Source organism: Mustela erminea, chromosome 7, assembly GCF_009829155.1.
Source record: "Mustela erminea isolate mMusErm1 chromosome 7, mMusErm1.Pri, whole genome shotgun sequence".
Lineage (NCBI taxonomy): Eukaryota > Metazoa > Chordata > Mammalia > Carnivora > Mustelidae > Mustela > Mustela erminea.
Window position 1 is genome coordinate 127,722,942 of NC_045620.1, and position 18,848 is coordinate 127,741,789.

Here is an 18,848-nt window from a genome sequence, read left to right on the forward strand (position 1 = left end):
GGGATTGAGCCCCACATCGGGCTCCGGCTCTCTGACCAGCAGGGGACCGGCTTCCCCTCCAACCCCCGCTTGCCTCTCTGCCTACTTGTGATCTCTCTCTGTCAAATAAACAAATAAATAAATAAATAAATAAATAAAATCTTTAAAAAAAGAGTTATGCCCAGTTATATATGTGTGTGTGTGTGTGTGTGTGTGTGTGTGTGTGTGTGTCTGTGTGTGTATTTCAAATGGCTACTAAATTGTTAGAGCATAAGTGTGTATCAAGTTTGTGGACCTAACTGTTTAATACATGGAAATATTGGTATTGCTTTTGATCTAGAGATAACCTAAAAAAATTTTGTGGAGTCACCAGGGGCACTGTGATTCAAGAAAGTTTGGAACCCTCTGCCCTGTGCAAAGCTGGTTGGTGATTCTCAAAGTACAACTCATAGGATTCCTATTCTAGTTTAGGCTTTGCAGCAGATGGAGGAAGTACCTGGCTTCAGTATTTGGGGATAGATATTTTCTCCTAACATTTACTGAGCCAGGCACAATAAAGCATTTTAAGTACAATATCTTATATAATTCTGATGATGCCCCAATGAAGTGGGTGTTGCAGTATTTGTATTTTACAGATGAGAAAACCAAGCCTCAGAGAAGTTAAAGAAATTTGCATGTCACACAGCTAGTGTATGTCATTTGAACCCAGAATTGTTTCACTTGAAGCTTATGCTCTTTCCACCACACCATACTCTCCCCAGATGGATGGATGGATGGATGGATGGATGGATAGATTCCTGGGCAAATCAAAGACCTGTACAGGGTGTCAGGAAGGAAATTCCAAAGGGAATGGGATGGTAGAGAGTCACAGGAAGCAGAAGTTCTTCTGTGAAGTCAAGTATATCAATTAAGCAGTCTTCATTAGGAACTGAATAAATAAACCCAGACTGCCTGATAAATCTACATGGAGTTCTGTAAAGTTCATCCTTTCTTTCACATTTTGCAGATACACAAGATTGTATTCTCTGTTACTGTGTAGCTAATTCCTAATGGCTTAGTAATGTCGTAGGTTGATCCAAGTTCAAAGAGGACAATCCCTTAGGTCTGTACATCCTTCTAACATTTCCATAGCCCACTAGCCCAAATACTTGGGATGTTTGAGATAGTTCTGCCTGAATCAAGTATTTCTATTTGCATAAAATATTTAGATATTAAATTTCTAACGCTTAAAAAAAAACACTTCAGAGAAGAAGTATGTTTTCCTTAACATCATTTGTTTTAAAGGAGAAAGAATGAGAGAGAAAAGAAATGCATCATGTTTTACATAAAGGAAACAGCTCTAGGCAAACCTTACTAAATATTTTAATGGTTTAAACATTCATTTTAGCAAGTTTTCTTTAATTTTCTTAACTTTATTCCTTTTGAACTGGCTCAACCTTCATGTTTAATCCTTGGAGCTTTCAAGGAACAGCTCACAGAGAGTTATATACACAAATATAACAAACATTTCAAATAAAGCACAATGCATAAAACAGAGAACAGGAGAACTCTGACAACAGCTGCTAGATTTAACACTAATAGTTTTGAAAGATTTTGGCTTGAAGGTTAAGAGTATCTTATGACAATAAGCAGGCTTTGTATATAATGTCAACAGTCCTGTTGCAACATGTCCAGTTTTAATTTATTCTTTTTCATTTGTATAAGACAAATAATATAATTATGAATGTCTGGTTCATGACATTGAAATTTTAAAAAAAAAAGCTCAAAAATCAATCTTGTTTTTCAAGAATAACAACTTTAAAAAACCTCTGGCCTATATGCCTGGTAATAGCTACAGTTTGGTTTAAACATGATAATATGCTTCAAATCTTCATGCATTTATTTTATTCATATTACTGTTCAGTGCATGGGTGCTTCTGCATGTATGGAAGTGATTTAACTTTCTGCCCAATATGTTTCTCCAGAGGGTACTATGACCGAAGCTGAGCCTAGAGACGGGGGTGGCCACAATTCCCTTCCCTTGCCCCACAGACAGGAGCATATGGAACTTTTCCAAATAAACCACTGGCCTGCCCCAGCAGAGGCTAAGAACCATCCTAGGCAGATCAGTGAGTGTTTTGCACATGTGCAAACCTATACAGAAACGTACATGTACATAACAGACATACACAGACATAATTTTGTAAATAATACCACTTATCACGCTTTGCTTAAGAAGTCAAATGAGAAGCCTCAGGAGAAGGGAGCTACGTAATGTTTAGAAGACACAGCAAAAGAAGCTCACAGTCAGGTCACTACATGGGAAGCAGAGGAGGCTGGATGGAGTGTGGCTTTTGGAAAGAGGAAGGGCTCAACATGGTATTGGTGATGAGCCCCCTGTCCTCCAGGGCGTGCATGCTGCCAGTGGATGCCCAGACAAGGAGGCAGTGGGCATGTGCGCTTATTAAAAGGCCACGGGCTTCTCTTTCCACATCCTGGCAAGCTTATGCCAGAGCCCGCAGGTCTGATGTCTGCAACCCAGTGTCCAGGTCTGGTGAGACCAGGCAAATGTCCCACTCTTGTACTCAAGGGTGTGCCTTGGCCTTGAGCACTATTCTCTAGGGAAAGTTCCACAATGAAAATAATAGTAAAATGGCAATAATAGTATTTATGAGTACTCACTACACCACAGGCATTGTGGTACGTGGTTTACTGATAGATCCACCCTGATTCCTCACCACCAGCCTGTGAAGCAGGTATCATTACCCTTATTTTGCCTACAAGAAAACGGAATTGATTTTGCTAAATCCATGGAAGAAGTCAGGACTCAAACCAGGTGTTATTCACTAAAGAATATGTGGTTATAACCTGTCTTTCTTCCCTGCAATGAAAGTGCTAAGAATTGAACAAGTGACCTCATGTGTGACGATGGTGAGATTTCCCCCCCACCCCAGGTCACAGTGCCCTCCTCTGTCCCTTTCCTCCAAATTCTTAAGAACCCCATGTTCCCCCCAGTCATTTCCTCATCTTTCTATTCCACAATGTTTTCTTCTCTGCCATCTAGAAGGACACTCCTTGCCTTCATCTTGGAATCCTTGTGGCCTGCACTTTCACCGGCACCTGCCGATTACTTGACCCCTCACCCTGACACACAGAGGTACACTCAGGGAAAACTGGAACATCATAGACTCGAGCCCCTCGTTTTACTGGTAAGTACACAGAGGCCTGGGAATTGATGGAAAGTTGAAAAGGACAGAAAAGACAATTGTCTTTTTTCATCCAGCAGATGTTCTAAGGGACCTTATTTTTATGTGTGTAAGACCATCATTGGTCCAGAAAATAAAAAGGACAAATGCAAGGTCCCTGCACTCCCCAGCCCCGGGCTAGCAGTGGTGAAGAGGCCGTAGCTGGCTTGCTGGCAGTTGCTGCTCACAGCAGGAATACTGCTTCTGGGGGATGCACCAAGTGTTCTGGGGGAGGGGGCGGCTCCTGGCTCTAGTCTTTTAATTTGGTAAACATGCAATAAAATGGGTGAAAGCCATTATCTGAACCTATAGAAACTGATGCTCTGGCTCTTTACTTCTCTACACAAGATGAGAGTGAACATTTCTTAAGCTGCAGAATTGAGAAGCACATTTGGCTCCTATTTTCATAGCACAGAAGGATTCTCCATTTTACATGGAGCTTGTCCTTCTGTCACTAGATAATGAGCTTCACCAGAAGGGGGTTATTCCTTTCCTGCTGTTTACCCAGTTTTAGCACAGAGCCTAGTAGGGAAAGTGTTCACTGCAAGTGTATTAAAGGAGCAAAGGCCAGACTTAGTTGAGAAATGGCACAATGGATGGAGCCCTGTTTCTTTATAATCAGCTCGTTGCTCTAGAAAGACATCCACTCACTGCAACCAGGCCTGGGCTTCTGTGCACGGTGACTTCATGCACCTGTGCAGCTTCTGTCTTCGTCACCACTAGGACTCTGTGGCCTCAGCAGTGGTGGTCTCACTAAACCTACCTTCTCATCCTGGTTTGAGACAGAGACAAGCCACCATATGACCAGGAACTTAACCCAATCACCCATTCAGCTTTAGTGCAGAACAAAGCTCCATCAAGAACACTCTCCTGAATGTCTAAGAGCAGGAAGATGAAATTGTGTGGAAGATGGCATGTTTAGTTTCATTTCATTCAAACATCCCATACTTCTGTAGGATGTGTCACCTTGTGTCAGGGAATTGGAGATCTGGAGAGTAACGTAGAAATCCACAAAAACGTCCCAAATCATTTCACTCTGAGCTATGAATGACTTAGGGCATGGAGGATATTTCAGTGTGTGGGAATTCAGGAAAAGCCCCCTTGAGAAATAGATGCTCCCTGCCCTCAGCCCCATGAAGGCCAAGTTACTGTGAAAATAACATCCAGAGTGAAAATGCGAGAAATGTCAGAGCTCTTCTAAAGTCAATTGAAAGGAGAAAAGCCATGCTTCCAGCGTCAAGGCAGACCCTCTCTGAGTAGCTTCTTCCTGGCATTCCGGAGTCTGGGAGATTTGGTCTGCTCCCCGCAACAGGGCACATTACAGGCAAACTACTGTGGAAAGGGCTAGCTGCACAGTCCTCCCTTACCCAACACAGTGCTGATTCCATACCGGGAACTGGTCAAGGGCTTGGGCTTTGGAATTGAGAAGATATGGAGGAGAGTCCCAGGAATGTTAGCGCCCTTATAGAAAACCAAACAACTGAAAAGGAAAGTAGCATTTACTGACTTGAATCAAGGGTTCCTGCAGAGCGCTCCATCACGTGGGGGACACAGGTTAGGGGAAGGTGCAGTGCAATGTCCTGCTTACAAATTCCCCATCCAGCAGCTATCTTCCCACCAGCTCCTCTCTGCCAGGTGGTCTCTCCAAGCCCCAAGTGGTTTGTTCTATCCAGCCTCCCTCTGCATCTCTGTTCTACTTTGTTTCCTTCCTTTTAAATGACAGTGCCTATGTTCTGAAGCTCCCTATCACATTGTGGATAAGTTTCCACATCTAAACTTGGTGATAGCACCAGAGATACCTGAAAAGTGTCTTTTCTGACAATTCTGCTTTTCTTTATATAAACATATGTACTCATCAGAAAAGTTCTTGGGTACAAATGGCTAAAACTATATTCAAACTTGTTTTAACACATGTTCATTATAAGAATTTATGCAAGCACATAAAATTAACGCAAGAGTTGCAGTAACTGGAAACCTTGGGGGACAGGAGACTCACCCTTCCACGAAGCTGTCTCTGCTGCTTCTCCCTGGTGTCTGCGTTACTCTCTCTAGTGTCTTGATAGCATAGAGGACGAGGTCACCACTAGGTCTGCAGTCATCACATTCATGATGCTCCTTTATTGGTGAAGAAAAGGATCTTTTTCTATTCGCTTTACTTAAGAGAATCATGGGGGAAACTCTGATTGCTATAGCTTGGGTCATATTCCCATTCTCAGATCAATCACTGTCAGCAGAGGAATGGAACATTATTAGTATCTGGATCTGGGTCATGTACTCACACTCTGTCTTGGGGAGGGGGGTCATGGAATTGGCAACATGCAGAAACCCACGGTTTGAGTCAGGGAGGAGCAGGTCTCCAAAGAAAGGGTTTCTACTATCAAAATAAGGAAGCAAAGATGCTGGGCATATGGAAACAATAATTGTACATCACAGATAATAATGATTATAGCATAATTTGTGACAAGCCCAATGTGTGTCATGTTTTCACTTATGACTGCATTTCAGGTAGTTCTCATAACAAATATACATGGGAAGGTACTTCCCCCATGCATGGAAGAAGAAACAAAAGATCAAAGGACCAGACTGTATTATGGTGCCATGGCTAGGCAGAAAGGCTGGAGAGATACCCACAGCTTGAAAAGTATTTCTGAATGTTTCAGCTTGTTACTGTCTAAGTCATTCCTCTGATGAAGGTAAAAACAGTGAATCTATAAATGAATAAATCTTACTGATTATGCATCAAATAAACATCAGACAGAAGAGATCAAGTGATATGGGTAGAATTGGAATCATGACTATTGAAGAAAGATATTGACCTTAAAGTAGCCTGGTGGGGGGGGGGACAACAACAACAGCAACGACCTTGAAATTGAGCCAAGTATTAATCACTTATACAAATTCTAAATTGGAGAAATTACACAATCTGAAAATGGCAATTTAATAAATGGAATCTCAGTTTTAATTCTTACTTTAGCTTTACAGGGGATGAATCTTTTAGTTATTATTTAGAGAAGTTGACACAGTAAGTATGTAGGAGAGGCCAAAGATACAGGAATAAGGATGAAAACATATTTAAAAAAATAGCATAGGATTCCAAGAGAAACAGCTATTAAAGCCTTAATATATGAAAATGTGACCATGACTTGATGACAAAAAGTAAAAAACACTATAAATTTATGTGTATAATGAAACTTGAGCAAAGAAACCTTATAAATCTCTGTGGAATAAAGGTGAACAAAATATAATAAAATCAAGTTTGCAAGTATAACATTCTAAGAAATGATTTTCATGACCTAGTTCATAATAGAGATATTTATTATGTTAATATCTCAGAAAAGCATGGGCTAAAAGTAATTTAATGTAATTACGTAAGTTTAACTGAAGATGATAAAGGATTTAGTACTATGAATAATAGAACAGATTTTTTTTAAAAGATTTTATTTATTTGACAAAGAGAGATCACAAGTAGGCAGAGGCAGGCAGAGAGAGGAAGGGAAGCAGGCTCCTTGCCGAGCACAGAGTCTGATGCGGGGCTCGATCCCAGGACCCTGGGATCATGACCTGAGCCGAAAGCAGAGGCTTTAACCCACTGAGCCACTCAGGCGCCCCAACAGAATGGATTTTAAAAGAAATTCTCTACTATTGAACTAAGTCACCTAATGACTATCTATTTAACAAAAAGTTTTTGGAGTCGTGTGTGCATCTCCCTGTCAAAATTAAGTTGCAAACAGGTCATTATTTAGCTAGTGATACTGTGTCAAAACAATGTACATGCCAACAGTGTCTTAATATCAAAAAGTGATTTCAAGGTGCTAAGAATGACTTGGGGTGCCTGGGTGGTTCAGTCAGTTAAGCGTCTGACTTCAGCTCAGGTGATGATTTCAGGGTCCTGGGATTGAGCCCTGTTTCAGGCTCTGTGCTCAGTGAAGAGTCTTTTTCTCCCTCTCCCTTTGTCCCTTCCCCTCACTCATTCTCTCTTTCTCTCTCTTAAGAAAATAAATAAAATCTTCAAAAAATTTATAAACATGACTATGAATAATTTGGAGCATGATTTATTTCACTTAGTATAGAGTCCTGTAATACACAATGTAGCTTGTCTACAAACTAGAAAGAACATTTTGATTTTTTTGTTTTATATATTGACTTGTTTTACCCCATTAGTAGTAAAATATTTTACTATCCTCTCAGCATTGATGGACAAGGAGTTAGGAGAACAAAGAGAGCCTGCTCTCATCAGGACCCAGCTGAGAATATTTCCTATAGAAGGACTCAGTCACTTAGATGATTGGAAGTTGGACAACTCACAGACAGAATAGAAAACAGAATATTTTGAAGGGACCCAAACTATGGGATTTTGAATACACTGACTGATGCCTGTTACTTGACCTATTGAATTAGTTGTAGAGGGCCTCATAGACAAGGAATGGGAAACAGGTCTATTATGATCCGATTGTGGGGATCTTAGGTCCAAATGGAGTGATAAAATGCTACTGGCTCTTGTGAATGACTGATATCTTTTATCTTATCAGAATATAGTGGCATTGGGGCCTTAGTTTCTTTACCTGTAAAATGGGATGAACAATTCCTCAAAACTTACAATCAAGTTATGCGTATGAAAGAAACTGACCAGGATGAAGCCTATTGTAGATAAATGAAAAATGTATTCTTGTCTGTAAAAGAACTCTGTTTAGGTAAAATGTGCAGTTTTTTTTTTTTTTTCCCAAGATCACACTCAGATTGAAAGTTAAGGATTAACAGAAAAGTAATGTAATCTCCTTAAAGAAGGTGTTTCCTATCTGTTCTTTAATCTTTTCATTAAATTATCTTTAGTACCTTAATAAAACAATAATAAAGGAATTCCTCAAATTTATTATATTGCATTCTATAAATAAGATAGCAAATTGCTAAATTCATTTTATTTTTGGACGACATGATATTCACAGCTTTGCTTCTATTGAGTCATGAAATTATGCTGAGGTTCAGAGCACTTACTTTGTTGTATATTTTTTGGCTCATATGAAATCCAAGGTAATGAGTTTTAACACTACAAAGGCTCTGGAATGCTTTCAAAAACATTTGCTTCCCACAAGAGAAATTAGCTGAACCAAGCAATAAAATGTGACATTAAGCATTCAATACTCCCATTTTTATGTAGTCCCAGGTCAACAAAAATGACCTCACTGGGGGCATTTCTCTAATGCCCTTGTTCAGAGTTCTACTAAAAACCTGTCTCTAGGAAGCTAATCAATAGTTATTTATGCATTGTGGACCCCTAAAGAAAGCCTACCTCATAAATCGAACTCAAGGATTCTGGAAGCTTCTGAACCTAATGCGGTTTTTAAGGATCCTCTGTCAGGTGGACCACCCTGCGTGCACACATATGTCTACATCTGTATATGCACATTTGCAATTTATCACTTTTACTTATTTAGTATTGTATTTTAAGGTCTTGAAGAAAACTCTAAAGTTGAACAATGATCAGTTAAAGCCTACTCTTCTTGCCATTTTTAAACATTCAAGTTTAGACTTCTTAGTTGTTGAGTAGTTTTTAGAATAAAAGATCTGTTCACCTCACCTGGAGTATCATGTTCTTTCTAACCAAAGGAAAGCACTTCTCTAAGCAAATAGTAATTGGTCTAAGAAAGGTAGGGCAGGAGAGGGAAGGAAGATCTTCATGGAACAGTTGTGAAGACTGGGTGTGCTTGGCCCCAGGAAGACAAGGGCTGAGGAGTGAAGGGAGAAGGCAGTGTCTGCATGTCCCTAAAAGGCTATTACACAGAAGGGACTCACAGGCTGAGGAGGTAGATGAAGAGCAATAGAGTGTAGGGAGGCAGAGTTAGGCCAGTAGGACGAAGAACTTTCTAATACAATGGTCCCAAACAGATTGAACTGTCTGAGCTGAGATTAGTTCCTTAGCATTAGATTAGAGAACCCAACTGGTGATGTTTTAGACCCTTTCCAGCCCCGGAATGAAGGCCTTAATGATCCTCACAACATATAATTCTCTCCTCTCTTTCTCCTGTTGTAGTTCAGGACATCCTAGTCGAGCCAGTGTTTTCCACAGACAAGCCTTGCACAAGGATCCCAAGGTTTCTTTCGTTCCAAGGATAGCTTTTAAAATGTTTGTAAAAGAGTAAGTACCAGAACAAGGATATTTATTTTTGGAAATTCAAATTAATTTTAAGAAATTTTGCCTTCTCTGTTTTTTTGAGTTAAAAAAAAAAATCCTACCAGGAAAATGGAGACATTTGCTTAAACAGGTCGGTAAACTGCTGTCTATTTTATGTCAGATTTCTGACTGCTTCCTCCCCTTCCTCCCTTTTGGCTACCCTATACCTTAATTAATTGATAGTAAGGAGAGGAAGCTTCCAGACACCAAAGAACAGACTGGCCAATCAGCTTTATGTGTCCTTTATTTCTTTTGAAATGTAATATCCTAACAATTTACAGATGCTCCCTGCATTGCTTTCAGCCTCAGCTTGGAGTGATCCAAGTAGTTCTGTGTCATCAAGATGGCATTTGTTACTTGGTGCCTGGGGGCCAAAACAGAGGGCTGCTCATGGCCTATAGCCAAATTCTGGTGGAGAATGCAGAGGCTACCATCCTGTCAAGGACACTCCTCTGTTCTATCACAATCCTGAGAGCAGCAATTTAATTATAACCTCTCCCTGAGAAATTCAATGAGGATATCCATTCATTGTGCAACTCTATTATAGTATAATTTTACTTTCTGAGAGCTGCAAAGAGACATATGTCTCCCTGATCTGCTTAGAGAGCATCAACAAAAAATCTGAACATACTAATCTATATCTTACTTGCTGGTAGTAATCATAACCTCACCTATTCTGATGAGAAAAAGAAACAATTACTAGGGCAATCCTACAGAGGTTAGGAGAGCTGCCAGGAGAGCTGGAGTAGCAGCCAGGGTGGAGGGGACTGAGCAGGGGAGCAGGATTCACAGCTGTATGCCTGCTATTTCTGTCATGGCTGCTGTGTGTTTCTGGCAGTAGATCTCTTCAGCTTTCTCCAAAATCAGGGCATTCTGCTACCAAGATTCTACTTTCTCCAACAGCGTTAGGTTCTGTATCACTTCATAGTAATTCTAACTTCATAAATCAATGAATCAACCAACCACCAAAGACTTAATCCATGTTGACCACACTTGAAGAAAGTTTAAAGCAGAGTCTACTCTTCTTTTGGCCTAGTCTAAGAAGAACATTAGACATGTACATGTAGAAAGAAGGATGCTGAGAGTCACCCTTGTCAGTTCAAAGGAATTGCCATATGGGCAGTAAATGTGCCCATTTTACACATGTCCTTCACTAGGTTGGGCCAGAACAAGAGATATTTGGATGGATAACTATTTGAACGAAGATTTAATTAGTCCAGTGGGTCTCAAATTTATTTAACTAGTAAAATACCGGGAATACACACACACACACACACACACACACACACACACACACACACACATACACACACGTGTATGATCTATCTACCTCTCTATCAGACTTAATGATTAAGTCAAATGCTGAAATTTGGGAGGAAACTGAACATAAAATGACTCCTAATCTCTGATTTTGCTTGGGACAGCCTCTTTGGGGAAATTTTAAAAATGTATCAATCTTCATTCCCTCTCTGCTTCCATTAGAATAAGTTTTCAGGAGCTTGCTAGGGCCCCACCAGATTATGTACTGTTCCTCACCTTCCCAGCACACATGCAAACATAACTTCCATGTTCTATCCTTCTGCTGACGTTAAAAATGCTCCCTTAATCCCATCAGGGCAGAGTCCTGTCTCAGTAACATGTGAAGCCAATGTTGGGAGGTAATGACCTATTTCCTCATCCTATTATTTCCCTCTACTTGAGGACTCTACCAATTGACAAAGTGGGGTCAAAGAGTTTGCTGCATACAGGATGAGATGGGCAGCTTTTGAGGGTGAGGGTTGAGGCTTTCCCTAGGATGCAGGGATCACTTTCTCTCACTTCTGGCAAAAACAAAGGAAGGAGGGTGATCAAAGGTATGAAGGTCTTACATAATGCATCACTCCCTCTCATCTTGAGAGCCTGAAGTGGCTCTGGCCATGGGTTACATTCGTTAGCAAGCACATATGATGGACTGTGTCACTAAAGTTGCCTTTTGATATTGTATTCACCAACACTCTGGTTCTTATTTCCATACACACACACACACACACACACACACCAGGGTACAAAAATACTTTTTGATTTCATCTACTAAATAATTCACCAATTCAAAATTACCCTCATCATATTAACATAATTACTTTCTGGCAAGCAAAGATTCAGAAGGTGATACTAATTTCCAATATGATTAATATAGTTATTATAAGCTTCTCTATTCAAAGACAAGTAAGTTGGCATATCAAACTAATAATATTCATAATATATATTTAAAATTTTCAGAATATAGTTTCTTTCATTATAGCAGCAAAAGTTAAATTACCTAGAATTACTTTATTTCTCTTTTTTTCAATCTTAGGATGCTTTTTTTAAGACAACATCTCAGGTATTTATAATAACACTTTACCTATCTGAAAATCACCAGGCTGACAACTCCATATATGGAACACAGCCATGTTCCTAGTTGGGGAAATGTAGGAATCTGGTAGATATCTTTTAAGAATAAAGTAATTATATGCATGCCCTTCTATAGAATTTATATTTCCATGTCTGAGTTAATTGTTCTATTACACTGCAGCTTGATGATATAAATTATACCTTAGTTTCCTTTTCATCTCTTGGTCTTTGGTTTCCCTGTAGCACTGCAATGAGTCATCAGTTTCTGAGGGATAACATACCTTTCAAAAATATACCTTGAGGTAACCCTACATAGAGGCATTGAAGATACTGTTTAGAAGGTCCAAGGTAGTCTATAAACTTCAGCAAAGGGGTAGCCTAAGTTTTCACCCCTCTGAAGCTCAGCTTCTCCATGGCAGAATCAGAGAGTTGGAAGACACAATCTTTATTTTTTTTTCAACTTTTTTTTTTTAATTTCTTTTCAGCGTAACAGTATTCATTGTTTTTGCTCCATGCAATATGTGCCCTCCCCAATACCTACCACATGGTTCCCCCAAACTCCCACCCCCAACCCCTTCAAAACCCTCAGATTGTTTTTCAGAGTTCATAGTCTCTCATGGTTCACCTCCCCTTCCAATTTCCCTCAACTCCCTTCTCTTCTCCATCTCCCCATGTCCTCCATGTTATTTGTTATGCTCCACAGATGAGTGAAACCATATGATAATTGGCTCTCTCTGCTTGACTTATTTCACTCAGCATAATCCTTTCCAGTCCCGTCCATGTTTCTACAAAAGTTGAGTATCCATCCTTTCTGATGGAGGCATAATACTCCATAATGTATATGGACCACATCTTCCTTATCCATTAGTCCATTGAAGGGCATCTTGGTTCTCTCCACAGTTTGGTGACCGTGGCCATTGCTGCTATAAACATTGGGGTACAGATGGCCCTTCTTTTCACGACATCTGTATCTTTGGGATAAATACTCAGTAGTGCAATTGCAGGGTCATAGGGAAGCTCTATTTTTAATTTCTTTCTTTTTTTTTTTAAAGATTTTATTCATTTATTTGACAGACAGAGACCACAAGTAGTCAGAGAGGCAGGCAGAGAGAGAGAGAGGAGGAAGCAGGCTCCCCGCTGAGCAGAGAGCCAGATGCGGGGCTCGATCCCAGGACCCTGGGATCATGACCTGAGCCGAAGGCAGAGGCTTAACCCACTGAGCCACCCAGGTGCCCCTATTTTTAATTTCTTGAGGAATCTCCACACTGTTTTCCAAATTGACTGCACCAACTTGCATTCCCACCAACAGTGTAAGAGGGTTCCCCTTTCTCCACATCCTCTCCAACACATGTTGTTTTCTGTCTTGCTAATTTTGGCCATTCTAACTGGTGTAAGGTGGTATCTCAATGTGGTTTTAATTTGAATCTCCCTGATAGCTAGTGATGATGAACATTTTTTCACGTGTCTGATAGCCATTTGTATGTCTTATTGGAGAAGTGTCTGTTCATATCTTCTGCCCATTTTCTGATATGATCACCTGTTTTGTGTGTGTTGAGTTTGGGAAGTTCTTTATAGATCCTGGATATCAACCTTTTGTCTGTACTAAGACACAATATTTAAGTCCCCTTCCAATCCTGAGATTCTGTGATACTCTATAATCCATTCCTTTGTACAAAGTAAAACAGCATTCATTTTCACTCAAGTGCATGGCGAGGCTACATTAAAATGTAATGGCTCAGGTATAAGAGGCCAATGATAAGTGAGGTAGGTCCCTAGCTTCACAAGATGACCATTCTGGTTGTGGGGAGCCACAGTCCCATGCAGTATCCACCAGCAAGGTCAGCTGCAGAAGTTCCATCCACACTGTCCTTGTTGGGCTCTGCATCCAGAGGACAAGCCAGCCAGTTGTTTCTGAAGGAGGCCAGCACATACAGAGGGTCTCTGAAAGAAAATGAGGAGAGAGATCCTCCCAACAAAGAGTTTCAAAGGCTCAGTCAGAGGAAGCCTTGTTTTAGACAGCTTTCTTCTGTTGCCGCTCCCTGTCTCACTCAGTCATGGCTTCCTGCAGACCCTGTTTCAGAATCTAGAGCTAGGTCTCTTTTCAGGGAGTGCTTTCTTTCTCCTTGACTCTTTTCCTTCTCGTTTATACTAACTTAAATTCTCATGAAGTACGTTTTTGCATTCACTTTTTGTTCCTATGAACCCTCAGTGATTTTGATTTAGCTATTCATTCAGGGATGTCACTGTGTTTTTCCAGCCTCTCCTGACTCTATTCAGAGCACAGGGAAACAAATTTTCTTTCTTTCTCTCTTTCTTCCTTTCTTTCTTTCTTTCTTTCTTTCTTTCTTTCTTTCTTTCTTTCCTTCTTTCTTTCTTTCTTTCTAAGATTTATTTATTTATTTGCCAGAGAGTGAGGAAAGAGTGGGAGAGAAAGCACAAGCAGGGGGAGTGGCAGGCAGAGGGAGAAGCAGGCTCCCCGCTGAGCAGGGATCCCAGTGTGGGGCTCAATCCCAGGACCCTGGGATCATGACCTGAGCCGAAGGCAGCTGCTTAACCAGCTGAGCCACCCAGGCATTCTGGAAACAGATATTCTAAAGAAATGTCAACCCCAGTCTAAGGGAAGGATGTACGCACTCAGTGGTTAGGACAGTAGACTACATTTTCTTCATCCCTGGCTCTGGTGCTCAAAATGAGGAAGTATGTTCCTCATCTACTAGAACATATGATGGGTTTACAGGTATTACCTGTGCAGCTCCCGCATCCCCTGCAGCAGCCACCACTTGGAATACAGACTTGTGGGTCTGCATCCCACATGTGCCCTCTATCAAGGCGGTAGGGCTCATAACACTCAGCAATGTCTTATGAGGCTTTTTCTAAAGACCTTCGACATCCCAGAAATTAGCAGAGGCAAATCTGCTTCTCATTATCCTGATAGTCAATGATTTATACCTTCTAACTTGGGGGCCGGGAGAATGCCTAAGAAGGTGAACCATTTGGCAAGTTATTAACCCTTCTAGGAGAATGTGCTCCCAGCACTTCTCTGGAATCAGTTAGGTCACCATTCCTGGTCCCTCCACCCTAATGAACTGTCCCCTTTCATGGGCAACAAACTTATTTCATTTTCTTGGACAACCACTGTAGAGGGGGCAGGGATCTGTAGAAGATTTAAGCACCTCCAGAAGCCTTAGCCATAGGGCTTCTAATGGGACCCTTGCTGACAATGCTGCTTCAGCCCAGGGACCAGGTAGCACTATTTGTGGGAGGAAAGCCATGCTTATTTGAGAGTCCCAGACTTTGGGTAAGTGTGACTCCCCTAAAAATAAATCACAGTTGCATGGGCAGTTGTTCACTCTGACATATGGTAGTAGTAGGAGCAAAATGTCAGCCTAACCATCTCAGTGCAGACTCAGTGGTTCTGCCCTTGACTCCTGGTTCATGGCCACTCGTGAAAGTACTTGTGCAGACTTTGCAAAGACATTATAACAATGGGTGTTAGTGGCATTAATGTTCCTTCTGATGGCAGCTGTATCATTTTCCAGTTTAAAAATGCATGCCCATAAATTCTGACCTTAGCAAAACAAAAGTGGCACAAGCAGGATTCATCCTTCAGGGATTCCCTTATGAATTCCTAGACAAATAAATGACAGAGGCTTGAGAAATTAGACCTTACACTCACCTGGGCACATGGGAGCCTGAGGATGACTTTGAGGGATATCGGTGCCCAGACCTATTATCATATCCCAAAGAGTAAATTTGGAGATCCCAGTTTACAAAACAAATTACCACAAATTAGTGCCTCGAAATAACACAAAATTGTTATCTCATTGTGCTGTGGGTCAGCAGTCTAACTGCACTAAAACCAAGATGTTAGCAATACTGTGTTCCCTTCTGGAAGTGTTAATGGGGAATCCATTCCATTGCCTTGTCCAGCTTTTAGAAGTTGTCTCCATTCCTCAACTCATGACCTCTTCATACTCAGCAATGGTGGGTTGACCTTCTCACACTGCATCACTGTGACCTCCTCTTCTACCCCCTTTTTCACGTTTAACACCCTTATGATTACATTGGGCAATCCAGGATAATCTTGCTATTTTAAGGTCAGCTAATTAGCAACCTTAATCATGCTTTGTTTTATAAGCTAACATAGTCACAGGTCCCAGGGATGGGAACACAGACAGCTTCAGGGGCACATGGGTGAAAGTGGATATTATTCTGTCTGTACCATTTATGCACTTAGGCACAGAGAGTCAGCCATTGGGTTAGATGTTGGGTTTCAAGAGGAGTAAATCTCAAGGGCTTCCAAATCTAGGAGATAGGCAAAAAATAACATAATGTGAGGCAGTGATAAATAATGACTGTGGGATAATATCAGAATGCCTCTCCTAGCCTCTACTGGTGGCATGGCAGAAGATTTTCTGGTGGTACAGATGCTGAGCTTAGTTCCTAATGGATTAATAGCCATCCAGTGCATGAAGAAGAAGGCATTCTAGTCACTCACATCCTTAATGTACCTCAAACATGGCAGCTTTCCCTCCCCTATAGGTTGGCTGATGAAATCTCCTGAAAATCACAAGGCTGATAGCAGCCAGATGGGGAACTCATTGAAGATTTTCAGTTGACAAATATATACTGAGGACCCATGACATGTCAGAACATATGTGGCTATCAAAGCTGTAAGGAAGGGCAAGACACATGCCTTTTTGGTGTTACAGTATTACAGAGGAAGAATGGAAAAGTTGATGTGAAAAACTACTTAGGAGATAGGTTTGTGAATCTGTCCAGAGAGGAGATGCTTTTCAGATCCCAAATTGTACAGAAAGAGAACAAATCTTCAGTCTCCCCAAATTCCTGATGAATAACAGATACTACCTCCTTGAAGTTTATCATCATAAACCAGAGCAATAGAAAGTCTCGGGCTCAATGGCTAGGGTGTAGTTCTGGCTAATACACTCCCATGCCCAAGACAGAGTTGCTGCAATCCACAGAAGCCACTATCACATGCTGCTTATGTCCCCACTGTTTACTTCCCAGCTCTTCCCATGGCACTGCCCCTTGAAGTGACCATGCATTGGTCATGTTCCTAATTCCAGGGTTATAATGGGTTGTTACAGAAGCCTGATTATCATTTACATGTTATTTCTATGAGAAAATGTACTACCATTGGCTTCTAAGTGAATTATAATAAATTCCAGAGTATAACTCTCCAGAGGTTAGGGAAGGCCTAACTTTTACAGGGACTTAAAATTTTCTCCAAAAAATGTATCTAACTAAGCTCCCTTTAACCAGTCTGAATGTCACTCATGTGGCTAAACCACTTTTCTTAACTTAACGACCAGTAACCAAACACAGCAAGCAGAGTGGCAAATGGAAACAGAAGGCACTTGGAAGCAAGGGATGTCTGTTTAAATCCAGCTCTGCCGCTTACCAGTTGGGGGATGTCAGATGAGTTACATAACATCACCAAATACCAATATAATTGCTATGAAACCAGCTTAAATCTGTCACACTCACAGGATAAATAGGAAGATGAATGACTGAAGATATGTACACTATGGGACACCATGGCTGGAACAGAATAGGCAGTAAAATAAACATGCTTTTGCATCGGAACCTCTGCATTTACGTGGAACACCTCTGCTGGTTTGGTGTGTTGATGTGTCCCTTTCTGTCGGTCAATGGCCTAGTCCCCAAATCCAGTGCTAATCACCTTTGAACAAATAGTACTGAGACACCTGTGTGTGTGTGTGTGTGTGTGTGTGTGTGTGCGTGTGTGTTTGTTGGACTATTGAATGCACAAAAACAGTAACTGGTTCTGAGTGCTTCTAATCAGAAGGTGGTAGAGGAGAAGAACTTCAATAAACTCTTGTATATGGGACACTGCTGTCCCCTGAGTGCCTTGGGCCCTCACACTGACACAGCAAAGGTACATAGTCATACCAATTACTGCAGAAAGATTCATTCCTATGTATTATAATTCTGAAAATACCACATTCATACCAATAGGCTAGTCTCTGCTAAATAAATTTTCCTGTCTTTCTACTAAAGAACACTAAGACACTTTGAATGTAAGGACGCCTGGGTGGCTCAGTGGGTTAAGTCTCTGCCTTTGGCTCAGGTCATGATCTCAGGGTCCTGGGATTGAGTCCTGCATCGGGCTCTCTGCTCAGCAGGAAGCCTGCTTTCCTCTCTCTCTCTCTGCCTACCTCTCTGCCTACTTGTGATCTCTCTCTGTCAAATAAATAAATAAAATCTTAAAAAAAAAAACTACTTTGAACATAAGGAGAAGAATGTATGGGGCATATAAATGTGCTTTGGAATTGACATTCCACTTTTTCTGCTGGTGGCCTGGAGGATCTTGAATAAGACCTTTTGTAGTCCTTTCTAGATCTTGGTTTGTGAGATTCTAGAACTCCTGGTCCCTGCTGTTTTTACTGCTCTCAGCCCTTCAGAGCCTTCCAGAGCAAAATTTCTCAATTGGCATAGAAAGACTTCTTTGGCATCAAGTGATCTTATGAAACAGCACACTGATGAGTTAAATGAAACGATTCAGAAAAATACCGATTAAATTTCTCCTTAAATACCCAAGGGTTTAGAAATTAAGCAAAACTGCTTGGCACTAGGCAGTCTGGATTTTAACAAACTCAAAATGTTTGAAAAGTGTTCAAGATGTTTTGAGAAACAGAAAATGCCACTATGTTCTCTCCTCTCTCCTGACATCACTCTTCATCTGCCAAAAAGAAAGCAGAATCAGGGTGTTCAGGATCTGGAGATCGGCTAGTGTCCCAGGAAGGGCTTTCTCTCATCAAATGGAACAATACCGAGTCCTTGTTTTAATACTTACTAGCTTCTTTGTTCTGCAAAGTGGTAGAGCTAGTTTGCTTTATTTTAAAAAAATGAAACAAAATAAAACTGAGTAACTATGAATAGTATAAAGTGATGACCTTAACCAGTGAGGTCATATTTTTAAAGAAAAAAAATAATTCCAATTATGTGAATAGAATATGTAATGTTGCCTGGCTTGAGCAATGGATGCAATGAACGTGAAATGCCACCACCATCAGACTTACAACTTCACCACCAGTGGTCGGTGCCTGGTCAAGGAG